The following is a 19,504-nucleotide window of genomic DNA, read 5'->3' on the forward strand; positions in this document are numbered from 1 at the left end:
CACGATCAGACCCCCAAAAAAAAAAAAAGAGTATATCTAATATAATGAAAGGTAGAAGAGTAGGGGTTTCCAAGACACTGACAGGTAAAATAGTAATGAAAACTAAATTGGGAAGGAGAAGTGGAAAAACAAATTGTAAACAAAACACTAGACAACTTAGTATAAAAGTAGAGAGAGACTCAGAATTAAAGTAGAACTTTATGGGGACTGAATTTTAAGAAGTAGAGATCTTTTACTTTAGATTTCAAATAAGGAATTAGGGTTTTTAAAAAAGTAAGGCAAACCACACACACACACACACACACACACACACACACACACACACACACAAACAACAAAACAGAAACAGAATATGTGAATACCAAGTCAAAGTGGGAAGAGAAGGAACTTCACAGTTTATTTCAATACAAATGAAGGAGAGGATGGGTGGGTGGGTGTGGGAATCATAGAAACTAGGATTAATAGCATGAAACAAAGTGATAGAAATGTAACCAAATATGTCAGTAATTACATGCCCAAATTTGTAAGTAACCGGAGCAATTTTGGGTAAACTGCTAGATAAACTGGTTATCAACTGTTTCTCTGAGGTGCTGACATTTTATGATAGCAATCACTTCTTCTGAACTAAGCATCATTATACATTCTTTAAATATATTACTTTAACTCTCACAACCACCTAGTGAAATATAGAAATAAGGATAAAGAGAAGTAACTTGCTCAAGATCACACAGTTAATAAATGGTAGAGCTGGGATTTTAATCTAGTCTATGCTCTTAGTTACCTTGCTACATTAGTGAAGATACTGGCTGATATTAGGGTAAGAGTCCCATATGTAAAAGGAGTGGGGCAAGGTAAGACATTCTAAGAAGAAAGAAAAGCCCTGAAATGGGAAAGCATTTGATTCTTTCAAAGATCAGAAAGGGGTCATTGTGGCTGAAAGGTAGCAAACAATCTGACAGGATAATATGAGATTGGATTTGGACTGCCCTTCAGGCCATATCAAATGTTTTATCTGATTGCTTTCTAAGTTAGGAACTGCATTGTATTGATCTTATATTACATAATCCTTAATATCCATTATTCTCCTCCCTACTCTGTAGGAATATACAGCAAGCCTCAGGAGACTAAGTTAATTTGTCTAAGATACACTGCTGTTAAGTGAAGATCCAGGTGAGTGGGACTCCAAAGCCCAGGCCATCAACCATATATGATATCAAGTCAAGCTAAATATAATAATTTGTCCAAGAATAACCTCCATCTTCTTATAGAAGCATCTATCTATAAATAGATGCACCTAGGAATTTGCTGATGAATGCAACTTGGAGAGAAATGTTCTGTGCTGTGGGATTTTAACACAAGACTGCTTGTCTTTGTACTTTGCTTTGTTCCAATTAGCCAGAATTTATTTCTTTTCTTTTTTTTTAATCAAAGACTGTGACCTAAACACTCAAGACTGCTTTGTCTTCTGTACTTTGCTTTGTTCCAATTAGCCAGAATTTATATCTTTTCTTTTTTCTTTTTCTTTTCTTGTTTTTTTTTTTAAATCCAAGACTGTGACTTGTTACCTGATACTGATGCTTTCGTTCACTGGCTAGCATTCTACCAACTGAGCCATGTGTCTAACCTCTCATTGTTTATTTCTTGTCTTTCTCTCACCCTTTGGATCATAAATTGAATCTTATTTTAGATGTCAATATATTCGCTATTATTTGTTTTTGCCATGGAAGATTCCCTTCAGAGCAAATACATCAAGCAAATAAAGTACAATCTAGTGACCAGGAATTCTGGGACAAGGAACCAGAGCCAAATGGAGAAAGATACAATCTCAGATAATTAATTATATCCCATTCCCCATGGGCAAAGAGCATGACTGGAAAACCACTTTATTTTGGAAAAGCTTCTTCTGAAAACTAAGCTTGGGGTCACAGGACAAAAGAAAAGAGTCTCTTCTATGTTACTTGTTTTTCTAGGGACTTTGTCTTAACTACTACCATCTCTGCTTACAAGAAAAACCACAAGTAATACTGATAAATGGTCAACCAGGCAAACCTGAAGACAGCTGATATAGGAGCCCTTAGACATGTTTACCAAAAACAAAGCTACATATATATGTAGCCAATAAGTGTCCTTCTCAGGAAAGAACCAGGACCTGACATACCCCAGACTTCAGATCCTTGGGTCCATCTCAGTATGGAATGGAGTGTCAGATCCAAATTTCCTGGTGTTTTTTTTTTTTTTTTGCCAGTCGTGGGGCCTGAACTCTGGGCCTGGGCGCTGTCCCTCAGCTCTTCAGCTCAAGGCTAGCGCTCTACCACTTGAGCCACAGCGTCACTTCCGGCTTTTTTCTTTTTTGCTTATGTGATGCTGAGGAATCGAACCCAGGGCCTCAGGCATGCAAGGCAAGTGCTCTACCACTGAGCCACCTTCCCAGCCCGACAGAGTAGTTATTACCTAGTCCAAACATCAAAAATGGAATTGAATATGAAGAAGTTACAGAAATCTTTTACCAATCTATTTTTAAGGGGCACACTGTATAGCCAAGGTTGGCCTCAAACTTGAGGTCTTCCTATTTATCCTCCCCAGTACTAAAATTATAGGTGTCAGTCATCACACCCAGCAACTAATATATTTTACTTCTATTTTTTTGTGTATGCATGAGATTGATAGACTAGACTCTGAGTTCAAGTTAGTCTAAGAACACTAATTCAACAAAGCATTCCTTTTTTCTGTCCAATGATGCAGAAAATAGTTGTTAATATTTTAATATACCATCTTTGACTTCTAAGGCTTCATTTGAAACGTGGATACTGACTTCTTTATAGGGACAGAATAAAATGCAAATAAAACGTGGAATCTCAGCATCTCCAATTACTAGAAGGTGATCCTGAACAGTTTCATTCATCTCTGAGTCCCTCAGTTCTCTCAATTCTGAAATAGAAATCTAGCTTCAAACTTGACTTGAGGATTTAATGAGTTAATGCATCTAAAGTGCATAACATGGATGACAACTAATTTGTGGTCAGTAGTTGTGGGTGCCTTGATGATGAATCTCAAAGAAGGCAAAAAACTGGCCATAGGGATAAAGCTAATAGTGAAGACCGAATAAAAGCCTCAATTTCCTCACTCTGAGTATAAGGACATCTTTAGATTTAAGAAATGTCTTCCAACCCAGACTAATACTGACAGATTGGTGAGCAAGGTTGTTTGTCTTATTTTCTTATAAGTCTGTTTCTTTCTCCTCATTTTTCCCTGTATCATATGTCCTAAACATGCAATTAAAAAGCAGAAGACTTAGAAAAGGGTTCAAGCCTCATGCCAGCAGCTCATGCTACTCATGAGGCTGAGATCTGAGGATCGTGGTTTATCTCCAATAAACCACCAGAAAATCAGAAGTGGCACTGTGGCTCAAGTGGTAGAGTGCTAGCCTTAAGCTGAAGAGTTGAGGGACAGCACCCAGGCTCAGAGTTCAAGCCTCACGACCAACAAAAAAAAGGGGTGGAAGAGCCCCAGATTTAAATACATCTGACCACATGTTAAACACATTTAAGTGGATTTATCATCCTAGAGACTTCAACGTACATAGTCTCCAAGAAAAAGGTAACAGAATATTTCTTTTTAAATTATTTAACAAGTCAGGTGAAGTCTTAAAACCTACACATTTAACTTTGAAGTTTCATGCTGTCTACAGAATAAAAGCTCTAACTCTTTAACATACCCTTGAGACTATATTCTGTTTACTTTGCAAATCCTTCCCGACTTCCCATAAATCAGGGCCACTCTACTCATTCCACTTATTGGGATAGGTTTCGTGGTGTGTATCTCTTGGGTAGAAATACCTTTATTCTTTATTCTAGTCTTACTTTTACTGGACCTAGTTCATGTCACACCTCACAGAAACTTTCTCTGATCATGCTGTCAGTTAGCTGTCCCTACTTTGTGCTCTCATGACACTTTATGTTGGCATTGTAGCATGTTTCTCAGTGGCTCTTGGCTACCCAAATGGTGGAAAGATTCTCTTCTAGTCTAGGTTCCTGGAAGTCGAGGACTGTATCATTTACATTGCTGGTGAGAGGCATTCTGTGTGTACTCAGTAACAAGCCTAAATTTCCTTGGGTCTTTTCTCCTAGGTTATGGTGTTTCAAAACAAAGTTTTAATAGATCCTCAAAAAGGACGACTTGAGTTATGTCTTTTCTTTATTTACCTATGATAAGTAACAAGGGATCAGTACATCTTTATACTGAATAGACCTTCTAAGAACAGCAATTATGTAAGTCTCTGCAAAGTTCAGTCACCAAGCATGGAAAATGACTCATTTCTTCCTTTTCAAAATCAATTGTAATTATGAGCCCCTTTAGACATAGCCATAATAAACTCTCTTTTCATAACTGCTCAAAGCACTGGAAAAGACTGTTCTTCTAATTCTAATGAAGTCCCTGTAGGTTTGGAACCAGAAAATACAATAGCCAATAACAAGAGATTAAAATAAGATCAACATTATGTGATCAAGCCTAGTGTTTGAGAAAAATTGCTATGATTTTTCTCATAGTGAAGGTTTCTGAACTCTCAGATTCTCTATCCTTAAGTTTCTTAGAAAAAACATGTAGTATAATTTTAGTATGACTTTAGAGATAGTCCTCCAGAAAAGACAGGTCATGCCTGGCAAGGAGGGAACTAATAATTTCCACAAGAAGTAGCCATAAAGAATTCATCAAGTCAAATACTAGAGCAGAAGAATAGTATAGCTAGAAGAAAACAAGGTTTAAAAAAATCTTCTTAACACACATCACAGAGCTCTGAGGCTTCAATTATTCCTTATTTGATATAATTCTCACACGATCATTTGCATTATTATTCTCCTTAGATGTTTAGCATTGGTCAAGGTTTTAAGACAGGCCAGTTCTCATAAAGTCTGTGCTGTAATATTTTCCTTTTTTCACTGTTAAACTAAATTGACCACTACATTCCCAAGTCTGCATCACATTACCAAGATCTTTCCTACTGGGTCAGGATTAAGTCCACAGTAACTGTTCTCTCAGTGGTAGAAAAAGCAGTTATCAACATGGCTCAAAATAGATGTGTGAAATAGCTTACTTATTACATAACCAAATTCCAGAAAATATTTATATAGTCATATGGCACTTAATGATGGGAATATATTCTGAGACATTGTTAGATGATTTCATACTTGTGTGAAGGGCACTGGGTGCAAATATTAGATGGAACAGCCTACCACACACCTAGGCTGAATGGTATAGTCAATTACCACTAGGCTAAATGCCTATATACCATGTTCTTGTAGTGAATGTTATAGGCAACTGTAGCACAATGCTAAGTACTTGTATATCTAATTGTAGAGAAACAGAAAATTCTGAGAGATTTAATTATTCAGATCCATTATAATTTTATAGGACTTCTATGTAAATGTGGTCTGGTTGACCAAAGTATTTTAGTGCAGTGTATGAACTGTAGTTTAAATTTGCCATGGATCTCATATCTAACCAGTGCCAGGTCATACAATGTTGAAAAGAAAAGGTGGATGGAAATTAAAATGGAATAAAGAACTTTACTCACAATCTACCAACAACCTCAGGTAGAAAGTAAGACTCAGAAAAATGAAACATCCTGTCCAAGTTCCTAATAAAAGAGCTAGTGAGGGAAGAAGTAACATTGGACAAAAAGAAATTTATTCTTTACCTGATTTATGTAACTGTAACCTCTCTGTATGTCACCTTTATAGTAACAACTAAAAGTTTTTAAAGTTAAAAAATAATAGAACTAGGATTCAAACTGAGATTTGACTCAGATAAGCATCTGATTTTATATACATACGTCAGCTAATCACTGGACAAAGAGTATTGGGTTCAAAATTTTGCTCCTCTCTTTTCTAATGGACACATCAGCAATTTCCTAAATTTCTTGTCCCTCAATTTCTATTCATAGGTACAAAAAGTACTTCCTGGACATTTATAGCTTATATCTTCAATCCTAGCTATGTAAGAGGGTGAGCTCTGGGGATCTTGGTTGAAAGCCAGCCCAGACAGGAAAATCTGTGAGACTCTTATCTCCAATTAACTACTACAGAGCCAGACATGGAGCTATGGCTCAAGTGGTATAAAGCACCAGCCTTGAAAGAAAAAGCTAAAGGGCAGGCTGTGCCCAGGCTATGAGTTCAAGCCCCAGGACTGGCACACAAAAAAGGAGGAGGAGGAAAAAGAGGAGGAGGAGGAGGAAGAACAAAGAAAGAGGAGGGGAAAGAAAGAGAAAGAAGGAGGCAGAAAAAAAAGAAGAAATAAAGGGAAAGAAGAAGTAATCTCACTCTTACCTTTCATTAAACCATACTTCCCACAGTGGAAATAGAAGAATGAGAAACTGCACAAAGCCAAACACAGTGGCTCATGCCTGTAATCACAGCTACACAGGAAACAGAGATCAGGAAAGAGGTGGAACATATAAGTTTGAGTCAAAAAGCTATTAACATTCCTATCTCAACCAGTAAGTGGGGCATGGTAGAATAAAACTGTTACTCCAGTTGTGCAGAAGGCATGCAAATAGGAGAATCATGATTAATGCCATCTCAGAAAAAAAGTGAAATCCTGTCAGAAAAACAACTAAAGCAAAAAACCTAGGAGTGGTATAAGGTCTGCCTAAATTATGAGGCCTTGAGTATAAACCTGGGACTGCTAAAGAGCAACAGAGAGAAACTCTACCAAACAAAGAAGTAAAGTAGGGATACCATGGTAAGAAATGGTTTTTCCTTTTAAAAACAACTTGAAAGATTTAAAAATGCCAATGTAAGTCAAACCAATTGTTACTGAGTACCTATTAGACATGTGCTCTTCAGGTGGCACAAGCATGGCCGTAAGACCTTGACTTTATTTTGAAGACTTTCCCAATCTTGTTTCTTGGAAGAATGTGTTTAGTGCTAAGAGAAAGTTTCAATTCACGCACTCTGTAAACCAAACCAATGGAGATAACTTTTCACTTTGGAGAAAGATCTGAGACTGACATGAAGGAGAAATCCATGATCTCCATATTTTCTTTTAGAGATAGACAAAGAAGTAACTCAGCCATTGGCTTTACTTTCTTGGCTTTATCCAGAATTAGAAGGTAAAGAAAACTTGGAAAGTTTCGGAGAATATAATCAAATCTGGATAGAGTCTTCTTAATATCCCCTGTAATGCTTTCTGTGCTATTTTTAAAGCATTTTAAAAATTGATTCCTAAGTACAAAAATAGCATAGGAATATATTATTAGGAAAAAAACTGAGACAGTTTGGTAGTTTCTCAAAAACTTAAGTATAGTGTTATCATATGGCACAGCAACTCCACTGCTAGGCAAATAACAAGAGAACTGAAAACATATGTCCATGTAAAAGCTTATACATAAATGTTCATAGGTACAATATTCATAATAATAAAAGATGAAAACAGCCAAGTAACAGAAGCTCATGCCTGTAATCCTAGCTACTCAGGAGGTTGATGTGAGGATTGTGGTCAAAGCTAGCCCAAGCAGAAAGTCTGTGAGACTTTTATTTTTAATTACCTACCAAAAAAAGCCAGAAGTAGAGCTGTAGTTAAAGAGATAGAGCACTAGCCTTGAGAAAAAGAGCTCAGGGATAGTGCCCAGGCCCTGATTTCAAGCCCCAGGACTGGTATACAAACAAACAAACAAAAACCCCAAATACCTATCAGCTGATATATATCCACATAATGAGACATAATTCAATCATAAAGGAATGAAACACTGGCATAGTATTTCGTATTCCATGATTCCATTCATATGAATTGTCATAATAAGCAAATCCACAGAGTCTGAAAGTGGTTGCCAAGGGCTATAGGAATAGAGAATGAGTGACTTAATGGGTATGGGGTTTCCTATACAGCGAAATGCTAGAATTAGATAATGGTAGTGGTTGTCTAACTTTGTGAATATACTGAAAAAATGAATGTATACTTCTAAATGATGAGTTTTGTGTGTTTATGTGCTAATACTGGGGCTTGAACTCCCAGCTTCAAACTTTCCCTTGGCTTTTTCATTCATGGCTCCATTTCATTCATGATCCAGTTCAGGCTTTTTGCTGGTTCACTGGAGCTAAGAGTCTCAAAGATTTGTGTGCCTGGGTCTGGATTCAGACTGAGATGATTAGATGTCAGCCTCCTGTGTAGCTACTTTAGGGGTGAGCTACAAGTGCCCAGTTAAAATGACTTTATAGGATGCAAATTATGTCTCAAAAAGTTGTGAGGGAGGGAGAGAAAGAGTGAGAAGTAGAGGGAAGGGGGAGGGGAAACACAGTGGCATGTACCTGTAGACCCAGTGCTCAGAAGTCTAAGCAGAAGGATCATTTCAGTATAGAAGTTCAAGGACAATCTGGGCAACAGCAAGATCCTGTCTCAAAAACAAAGAACTGACCCTATAAGGTTGAAATTCTTTTAATTAGCTTTCCTCTCCAAATCCCTAGGGTCACCACACTTACAGTTTAGTGTGATCCTCCTTTCTCACAATTCCAAGCCAAGGTCCTTGTGTCAAGCAGGTATTTTAACTATTTTCGCATATAAATTGTACATGGATAATACTGATTTGTCCTTTTCAGGATGATATAGATCTTTCTTATCTGCTACCACACAAATCTAATGACTGGAGATGCTTAACCTTAACACCACACATACCATATTTTCTTTTTTCTTCTTCTTTTTTTTTTTGGTTGGCCATGAGGCCTAGGTGCTGTCCCTCAGCGCTTCAGCTCAAGGCTAGCACTCTACCACTTGAGCCACAGTGCCACTTTCAGCTTTTTCTGCTTATGGGTGCTGAGGAATTGAACCCAGGGCCTCATGCATGCAAGGCAAGCACTCTGCCACTGAGCCATCTTCCCAGCCCCCGTATTTTCTTTTTCAGTAACAAAAGAACATAGTGCTTACTAGTTCAAAGGTACCAACCACAAATCCAGTTAATAGGAATCCTTGACATGGAAATTAATGCAAATAAGGAGGTACATCTGTTCCCTGGATTTAAAAAGGGGGTTGGAAGGGCTATTGCTTAAGAGTCCACAACTACAAACTGCAAAGAGAATGTTGTAACTTGGCCAACTTCAATTTAAACAGAGGCCTTAAATTGCAGCCTTATAAAAAGCTTATCCTAAAAAAATAATATTCTATTTCAACATCTCTTTCTTTCTTTTTCTCATATATGCTAAGCAAGAACTCTGGCACTGAGCCACATCTTCAGTCAGTACTTTTAGGTTTCTTTTTCTTTTTCCTTTCTTGCTCTAGTTTTTTGTTTTGTTTTGTTGTTGTTTGTTTGTTGAGAGTCCTGGGACTTGAACTCAGGGCCTGGGCATTGTCGCTGAGCTTCTTTCCCTCAAGGCTAGCACTCTACTGTGAGAGCCACAAGGCCACTTGCTGTTTTTTTCTGTTTATGTGGTATTGAGGAATCAACCCCAGAGCTAGGCAAGCCATTTACATTAAGCCACATTCCCAGCCCCCCTCCCCACTTTTAAGGCAAAGAGTATGAAAAATCACATGAAGAACCTTTTAACAACACACACCTCGGTCTGTCCCTTCAAAAGTTCTGATTTACTTGGATGAGAAGTAGTCTGGGATTTACATAATTTTAAAAACTCACCAGGCCATTTGGAAATACTTAGTATTAGGAAACTTTAGAAATAATGAGATGGGAAACTGGGCTTTGCCTGGGCTTCCATGTAAATCATCTAAGTTCATTTAGCAATCACATGAAACTGGTAATAACTGCTCATCAGAAGATTGGTAGTAGGAGAGTGGTTTAAGTGGTTTAAATACTTGTCTAGTGTCAGGCCCTCAGTTCAATTTCTAGTAGTACCAAAACAAATAAGTAACCAAACAACAAAAACAAAAAAACCCCAAATAACCCCACAAAACTTTTTTTAAAAACACCTCAGAAGACTAGTAGTATATCCTGACATTAGGAAAGAGAAAACTGGAGCTCAAAGGTTTACTCTTAAAACATTACAGGAAAACATTTCTGAGGTTAGTATACAATTTAAGAAATAAGGACACTTTGCTTCTGGTTTCTGGTTTCCATAAAACAAGACTACAGTGTTTGACAGAAAACTTACATATTTCTGTCAGAAAAAACTAAGCTATCACTTTCTTCTCAAATTATGCAATAAAGATCAGCTTAAAAATTATTACTAACAACTTATAATACTTTGAGGACAATGGATCCAAGGGCTTATTAGGCCAGGTATGAATGGCTCATTGCTTCAATTCTAGCTACTCAGAAAGCAGAGATACTGAGGATCTTGGTTTGAAGTCTAAAAGACTCCATCTCCAAATAACCAGCAAAAAAAACAGCTGAAGTTGGGCACTGGTGGCTCATGCCTATAATTCTAGCTACTCAAGAGGCTGAGGATCATAGTTCAAAGCCAGACCCATTAGGAAAGTGGATGAGATTCTTTTTTTTTTTTTTTAATTTTTACTCCCCCTTCCCCCCGCCTGCACCAAAGTTGTAAAGTTCATTTTCAACATAACGACTTGTACATCTCATTGGTGCAATGGGTTCACTTGTATCCCTATTTAAATGATTTGTTTTTCCCCTTCCCCTCCACAAATTATACCGACATCAAATACAGTGAAAGCAGGAGTTATACCGTGGGGGAGGGACATACAAAGCAACAAAAAAATCATCTTATAAATGTGTTAGAAACAATAGCATGAAAGGAAAAAAAACATTTGAATACATATCTTAGGGTTCATTTCCCTAACATCACCTTATCTGACCTTTTCTGCTTGACTCAGACATATACTAGATATTGCAAATAAGGGAAACCATGGGACCTATGTTTCTTTGGACCTGGCTTATTTCACTTAATATAATTTTTTCCAAGCCTTTCCATTTCCTAACAAATGGGGCAATGTCATTCTTTCTGATGGAGGCATAGAATTCCATTGTGTATATATACCATATTTTCTTGATCCATTCATCTACTGAGGGGCATCCGGGTTGGTTCCATATCTTAGCTATAGTAAATAATGCTGCAATAAACATAGTCATGCTGGTAGCTTTAGTGTGGTCTTGTTTGTGAACATTTGGGTAAATGCCCAAAAGTGGGATTGCTGGGTCATAGGGGAGCTCTATGTGGAGTCTTTTGAGGAACCTCCATACTGCTTTCCAAAGTGGTTGAACAAGTTTACACTCCCACCAACAATGCAGTAAGGTTCCCTTCTGTCCACATCCCCTCCAGCATCTGTTGTAATAAAAGTCCTGAATTTTGCCAATCCAAATGGGGTGAGGTGGTATCTCAATGTTGTTTTTATTTGCATTTCTTTTATGGCTAGGGAGGTTGAGCATTTCTTCATGTGTATATTGGCCAAGGAAAGTGGATGAGATTCTTATCTCCAATTAACCTCTAGAAAACTGGAAGTGATGGTGAGGTTCAAAATGAAGTGCTAGCCTTGAGCAAAAGAGCTCAGTGACAGTGCCCAAAGCCCCCAGTTCAAGCCTATGACTACATCAGCTGAATAATCAAGCCGATAAGTGTGAGGTCCCAAGTTCAAACTCCTGTATTGCCTCCTTCCCCCCAAAAGAAATAAAATGTTGAGTTGATAAATATGGTCAACATATTTTATGCATATGCATGAATGAAATAGAATTAAAAAAACCGTCAAAACCAGGTGCTGGTGGCCCACGCTTATAGTAATCCTAGATACACAGGAGGCTGAAATCTGAGGATCGAAGTTCAAATCCAGCTGGGGCAAGAAAGTCTGAGGGACTCTTATCTCAACTAACGACTAGAAAACCAGAAGTGCAGCTGTGGGTTAAAGTGGCAGAGTGCTAGCAATGAACAAAAGAGCTCAGGGACAGTGCTCAGGCCCTGCATTCAAGCCTCATAACCAACAACACAAAAGAAACCTGTCAAATTATTTTACATGGGGAGTGGGGGATGGGACATAATTGAGAGGGTAAATTTAAGTACATTAGATACATGTATAGAAGTATAACATTAAACTCTTTCTACAGTATGTGCTAATAAAAATGTAAACAAACCCCCACAAAAACCACAAACTCAGAAATGTGTAACCCCACAGTTAGCAACAAGGATGATGTTCCTACATTTTCCTGGTCCACACTTTCCAAACTGGAACCATAGGTTTCCAAGCTGGAGCCATTGGTTTTGATGGAACAAACTTATTACTAACTCTTGACACAGTTGTAAGTCATTTTACTCTGGGCCTCAATATAATGAATAATACTTAAGAGTATTTTTCAAGGCCATAGTTATTCAGTACTGAGGAATCGAACCCAGGGCTTCATGCATGCTAAGGCAAGCCCTCTACCACTAAGCCACATTTCCAGGCCCCATGTTAAGAAAATGTTTAAATGGTTTCCTAATTTATTCTTGTGTTGGGAGACAGTTTTTCTTCACATACTCTACACCTGAATCTGGTTCTTATTGAAGTTGAGAATGAGTTGGAGAGGATATAAGCTAGAAGCCCTGACCATATAAGTAGAGGAAGTGAAGGAGATCCCTCCCCTCAGTCCTATGGGGGAGAGAAGCAATGAACAAAGGCAGGGTCACTGTGCACCTGTCTATATACATATTCCTCCTTCTCACCAATGCAGGTTCAACTCAAGAGAGCAATGGAGCCTCAGAAATAATTGAGGTTCCATTTTCCCAGACTTGACATGGGAACAGGCTGCAGTCTACTCAATTTCATCCTGTGGCAACACATGGTATGATGCATTTTAGCAGATGTAGGGGGCCAAAAAGATAAGCAAAACTCACTTTCTACAGCCTGAGCAGAGCATGTAGGTCTGGTCAAGTAGAAGTTGGAGCCCACTTGGTACACATACTTTGAGAAAAGTGTCTAGTTCTATCTCTATAGTAGGTTCTAGTGAATCATCCCCCAAAGAGGAACATTAGTTACAACTCAATAGATGACTCCAGGACACATTCCAAATTAGACAATTAAGTAGAGAATGCCATATATACATCATACCTACCCACATAGTTGTCCTTTTCTAACTCCTACAAAGACTTAATAAGCACTCTCTTCCAGCAGTCATTAATATGTATACTAAGTTGCAAAGGTTTGTTAGACACTGTTCTTGATTGATGAGAATTTGGAGACAATGAAGACGACATCCCTGCCCCAACTAAAGATGATTTTGGGGTGGTGAAAGGGAAGTGGGCAGAACTCTGAAAGATATGTGTCCAGATTAGGAAGTTGAACTTTAAAAAGATTCCAAAGAAATTTGTCTCAGTTTCTTTTTAAAGGCCACAGATTCTTTGATACTCCATCCACTAAGAGGTTGAAAGTCTATATTCTCTTTTCTCGAATCAAAATGGACTTGTGATTCCTTCAACCAATGAAGTATCACAAAAGTAACAACACCTGGCTTACAAGGTGAGGTCATTTCAAAAGGTCATGGGGCCATGAAGACCTTGTTGGACCCCTAAGTTGGCATGTCAGAGATCGAATTACTTAGAGTTTGAATATTAATTTAATTTTATTTTTTTGCCAGTCCTGCGGCTTGAACTCAGGGCCCCTAGCACTGTCTCTGAGTTTCTTTGGCTCAAGGCTAGCACTCTACCACTTGAGCCACAGTGCCACCTCCAGCTTTTTCTGTTTATATGGTACTGAGGAATTGAATCCAGGGCTTCGTGCACGCTTGGCTAGCACTCCATCACTAAGCCACCTTCCCAGTCCAAGTCTGAATATTTAAAGGAAGATAGTATAGGTACACTGGCTGACAAGTCTGGAAGAGTTGTGTGTTGAGTCATTGCAGCCTGGTGATAGGTATGTGAGTAAAAACAGTGTCAGAGGATTCCAGTACCACAAGTCAAGTCACCCTGAGCCATTTAAGCCTTCCCAGCTGAAGCTTTGGACACTCAGATCCCAAATAAACTCCCTATGTATTCTCCGAGTTCCTAATTCACACATTTAATATGCCCAAAGATTTATCAGAAACAAAAAGTAACTAGTACAAAAGATGAGATTTGAGAAGAAATTGATCAGTTATAGAAAAACAAACTATCTTCTTTGCCTAAGTCTAGGTAGAAAGATACTTTTATCCTAAGTGATAAAATTACACTGCATCACTCTTCATGATTCAAATATCTGTTTTACCTTCAGATGCCAGAACAGAAAATGCTTCAGTTCTTCAGAAAAACTGGAGTAGTTAAAGAATTTGGGGAAGACACCATTCCTTGTCTAGTTTTTCATAATGGAACTAACATTTTCATGATGTGATTCATAATTTCCCAAGATCCTAGGTTCTAACAGGTATTCAGTAACATTCTGGAATGACTTATGGGGTCCAAGCAGTCATAAGAGATAGGAGATATTCCAGACAAAGCAATGGGAACAAGGTGACTAGAAGTAACAAAGGGGAAATAGAAGGGGCTACTTGAACCTCATTCTTCATCCTTCCCTATTCATATACCTTTGCTCAATATTTAGGCCTTTAATTAAGCTAAGGTGTTCTCCATTTATTAAGATGTTCTTCCACTTGCTGGTGAACTCCTACTCATTCTCCAAACCTCAGTTTAATTGCCATGATCTATCTCTGATACCGCTCCTTTCTAAGTGGAACTAATCACCCCAAGTCATTCTCTTGTAACACTTTTCATGATCTGATCTCCTGCTTGGGAGCCCTTGTGCCACCCAATAGATCAGAAAAGACTCCCTTGAGGAGTCCATATAATTAAAGGCAGAGATATCTAAAGACAGTCACACTATAGTATAATGAGAACAGTACAGATTTATGACAGGACATGATGTGAAGCAAACCCCTTTAGGAGGAAAACAGGAAGTACCACAAAGTAGGTGACAGTTGATACACCTTGGAACTAAATTAAGATCAAAATGGTGCATGGGCAAGTCTATGGCATCACAACTGAAAAAGTCTCAAAAGCTAGCCACTAAATTAAGAGGAGCACTCTCTGGTCAGGTCACTTGTCACTCCTCACTGCTGAAGTGTCCCTGCTCAAGTCTTCCCAAGTTTTCTCTGTAGAATATATGAAGACTCTCAATCTTCCCTATTACATAAGTTATCAAGTAACATATGAGTAAGCAGTCCCTTAAAAATGAGGCAGTGATACATTAAAATGTATTCAAACTCAGTAGCAATCAAAGAAATCAGATAAAGTTGGCAAGTGTTTTTAGAAATTTTGTCTTGTATCAAAGAAAAATCATGGAAACCAAACTCTAACCTTTCTGAGAATCAATTTGGTATGATGTACCAAAAGTCTTACCAATAACTGTATCTAACAAATTAAAATTTCTATTTATAGGAATTAATAATACTCACTGGCACCAGTGGCTCATGCCTGTAATTCTAGCTAGTCAAGAGGCTGAGATTAGAGGATTGCAGTTTGAAGCCAGGCTGGTTGTCAGGTAAATCCACGAGCCTCCTATCTCTGACCACCAAAAAGCCAGAAGTGGAGCTGTGACTCAAGTGGTAGAACACTAGCCTTGAGCAAAAAAAGCTCAGGGACATCTTCCAAGCTCTGAGTTCAAGCCTCAGAACTGAGGGTTTGAAAAAAGTCTTTGCTCAGGGTCATGACAACATTATTTTAAATAATGGAGGCTTAGAGATGTCATTATATAGAACAAAATTAGAACATGTACTTGGTATGCATGAGGCTCTGGGTTCAATCTCCAGCAATCACAAACAGTAGGAAATATAAAGTACCTAAATGTCGATGAAAAGAAGTTACACTTGGCACAGCAATAATTCAACAACATTGACAAAATGGTTAAAATGTGGCTGGCATTACCATATTTATCATCATAATAGTCTATAAGGCAATTACATATCAGAATGTTGGCAGGTACCTTCCCAGTGGCCACACAACTTGTACATAGACCCCACAGCTATATAGTAAGGATGTAAGATCTCATACTGTAAAGAGAGCAGCCAGTAAGGCTCATTCTGGGACTTTTTTTTTCTGGTGTAGGTCCTGGGATTTGATCTCAGGGCCTGGGTACTGTCCTTGAGCTTTTTTGCTTAAGACTAGTGCTCTGCCACCTGAGCCATAGCTTCACTTCTAGCTTTCTGGTGGTTAACAGGAGATAAAAGACTCATGGGGTTTCCTGTCCAGCTTGGATTCAAACTTTAATCCTCAGATCTCAGACTCATGAGTAGCTAGGATTACAGGCATGAGCCACAGGTACCCAGCTTAATTGTAGCGCTTTTATGAAAGTTATAGTATTTGTTATTTTAACCTAACCAACACATGTGTCCTATCACTATGACACAATCCATACAAGAAAGGGGAGATGGGAGAGGGGAAATATTGGACCCCTTGGCCCAACGGATTTTAATATTATAAGGTACAGACATTAGCAAGAAGGAAAGGGAAGGGAAAAGGAAAGAAAGAGGGAGGGGGGAGGGGAGAGGAGGGGGAGGAACAAGGAAAGGAAAGGGAAAAAGAAAGGAGAGGGGAGGAAACTTAAAAACTGTACTGCCTGTGACAATGACTTAGGCAGCTGACATCTAAATCTGCCCAGCAGCAATCTGGATAGAGGAACAGGAGCTGGAGAAAAATGAGGAGGCAATGCTGCTACCTCACTGACGTCTGGGTTAAGCAGTCCTGTGGAAATCTCTAGCTAGTTCTCTATCCAAGAGGCTACCCATTAAGCAAAGGAGCCTCAGCCTAGTAGAGCAAGAGGAGAAGAAGGGAGGCCTGGGAAACTACAAAAACTTAATACCAGTTTCTTCAGGTCTGGAAGACAACATGGGGAGGAAGTCCATCTTGCAAAGGATTTTAATAGGGTGGGAATGCACACAGACAGTGCTGCTGGTCATGCAGCCAAGAAATAATATCAAGGAAGACTCTCAAGCAGCTTTGGGGGCTAGGAAGTTGGCTCAGTGGTAGGGCGCTTGCCTTGCATATATGAGGCCCTGGGTTCGATTTCTCAGCACCACATAAACAAAAAAAGCCGGAAGTGGCGCTGTGGCTCAAGTGGTAGTGCACTTGAGCTGAAACCTTGTGCTGAAGAGCTGAGGGACAGTGCACAGGCCCAGAGTTCAAGCCCTACAACCAAAAAAGCAAAAAACCTATAAAAAAAAAAAAAAAGAAGCTTTGTTCCTTAACCTTTTGCTCATCTCCCTATACACCAAAACAATTAGAGGCCTGGAAGAACAGGAGGAGGAAGGAAGGAAGGAAATATTAGAGAGCCCCCCCACCTCCCCGCTACTCACCCCTCCCCTCACAAAAGTGAACAATGAAAAAGAGGTGCAACAAAAATAAACCAAATAAATCTACCTTTCACATCTGCAGAGCTATTGGTCTGGCAAAAGTAGTATATTAGATACACTGCATTTTAAAATAGCAGACTTTTGATAATCCACAGTAGCCGGGAGATTGTGAACTCCAACCAAGGATTTGTCTCCTGGAGAAGGGAGATTTTAACAAAATACAATTGCCAATTCTGACTAGAGAAAAACAAAATAATTCACATTTGCATCCCTCTGAGCTACAATAATTCAACAAACAGAAAAAAAAGCCTTACCAGAAACTCCATTTTGCAAATTAGGAAATTAAGAAACTTGCCAAAGCCCACAAAGCACATGGGAGGCTCAGTCTGGAGTCCGACGTAGGGCTAACTCAGAGACAATGCTTTTCTACAGCTACTTTGAGATTGTTAAAAATAGTATCCAAAAATACATCTTCAGGTGTCTGTAAATCCACTTCAAAATTTCTTTCCAATCTTGAAATTTTCATCTCAGGGATGATTTAAAAAATAAACATAGACTCGAATGTCTGAAAGATTGTTTTAGAAGGCCACTTTTAGATCACCAGCACTGTTTTGTTTTTTGGTATTGAGTACTAGGCTTGAATTCAAGGCCTGGACACTGAACCTTAACTTTTGTGTGCAAGACTGGCATTCTACCACTTGAATCATATCTCCACTTCCAGCTTTTTATTGAAGACAAAGAGTCTCATGTAGCTGGGTGCCAGTGGCTCATGCCTATAATTCTAGCTACCCAGGAGGCTGAGATCTGAGGATTGTGGTTCAAAGCCAGCCTGGGCAGGAAAATCTGTGAGACTCTGACCTCCAATAAACCATCAGAAAACTGGAAGTGGCGCTGTAGAGCGCTCGCCTTGAGCTGAAGAGCTGAGGGACAGTGCTCATGCCCAGAGTTCAAGCCCCACAACCAACAAAAGAAAAGTCTCATGTAATTTTCTTTCCAGGCTGGCTTCTAACTATGTCTTGCATAGCTACAATTACAGGTATGAGCCACCAGTGCTCAGATTTAACACTGTACTTTAAAACTTACTGATATCAAGTAGTAATATCTTACTTTTCATACACTAATAACTAGCAAGAAAGGATACAGATGACAGTACATAAATCATAATTTTAATTGGCCACAGTAATTAAAAACCAAGTAACTTACAGAAATCAGTGTTTCACTGCAATTCAAACATAAGACTGGTAATAGAAAAACAAAACAAAACAAACAAACAACAGAATAATTTCACTAATTCTCAAGAAAATTAGCCTCTCTACTATATATAAAACTGAGCACTTTCCCTTTCTCTTGAAAATCATATTTTTCCAAGGCAGACTAAGGAGACACTGATTATCTTTCCAAGAAATCTTTGAAAGTGAGTGGAGGTCATGCAAATGTCTAATGGGAAGGATATGTACATAAGATATGTACATTCACTCAAATAGTAGTTTTAAGCCATGTCTAGAATTTGTTTTACAGTGTTCCAGCAAAGAAATACTATAAGGGAAAGATTAAACAATTATGAAGAAATCTTGATGTCTGGTGCTATGTTAATTGCTATATTAATCAGTACCATAAAATCATGTATTTTTCTATATAATCAAAGTTCTTCATAATTAAAAAATGGAAAAAGGCTACTGAGGAGGTTGAGATCTGAGAATTGCAGTTCAAAGCAAGAACGTCCATGAGATTCTGATCTCTAATTAACCACCAAAAATCCAGATTTGGAGTTGTGGCTCAAGTGGTAGAGCATTAGCCTTGAACAAAAAAGCTCAGGACAGGACTTAGACCCTAAGTTCAAGCTCTAGGACTGGCACAAATAAAAAAAATTGAAACAAAATATGAAAAATTCAATAAAAGCATTCACAATGACAGCGTGTGGAAAAAGTAGATTACAACAATAATTAGCTCATACTGGTTACAGCTATATAAAAATAGCAATCAAATAGCAATACCCCTTCTATCGGTTTCTATGTACCATTACTATAAGAGACAAAGATAACTTTAAGGAAATGGCTAATTCTAGATGTGGATTAGGAATTGCGCAAGATAAACCTGAAAGATTGTGTCATACCTGACAGCAGAGGAACTGTCAAACAGTAGTCCTAAACCAGGCAATGGTGGCTTATGCCTGTAATACTAGCTATTCAGGAAGATGAAATCCGAAGATAATAAAAGTCAGTCAGGGCATCAAAGTCCCTAAGACTCTAATCTCCAAGTAACCACAAAAAAAAAAAAAAGCCCAGTGAATGGAACTCAAGTGGTAGACAGCTAGCCTTTAGT

The sequence above is a fragment of the Dipodomys ordii genome, unplaced genomic scaffold (genome assembly GCF_000151885.1).
Source record: "Dipodomys ordii isolate 6190 unplaced genomic scaffold, Dord_2.0 Scaffold22, whole genome shotgun sequence".
Classification (NCBI taxonomy): Eukaryota; Metazoa; Chordata; class Mammalia; order Rodentia; family Heteromyidae; genus Dipodomys; species Dipodomys ordii.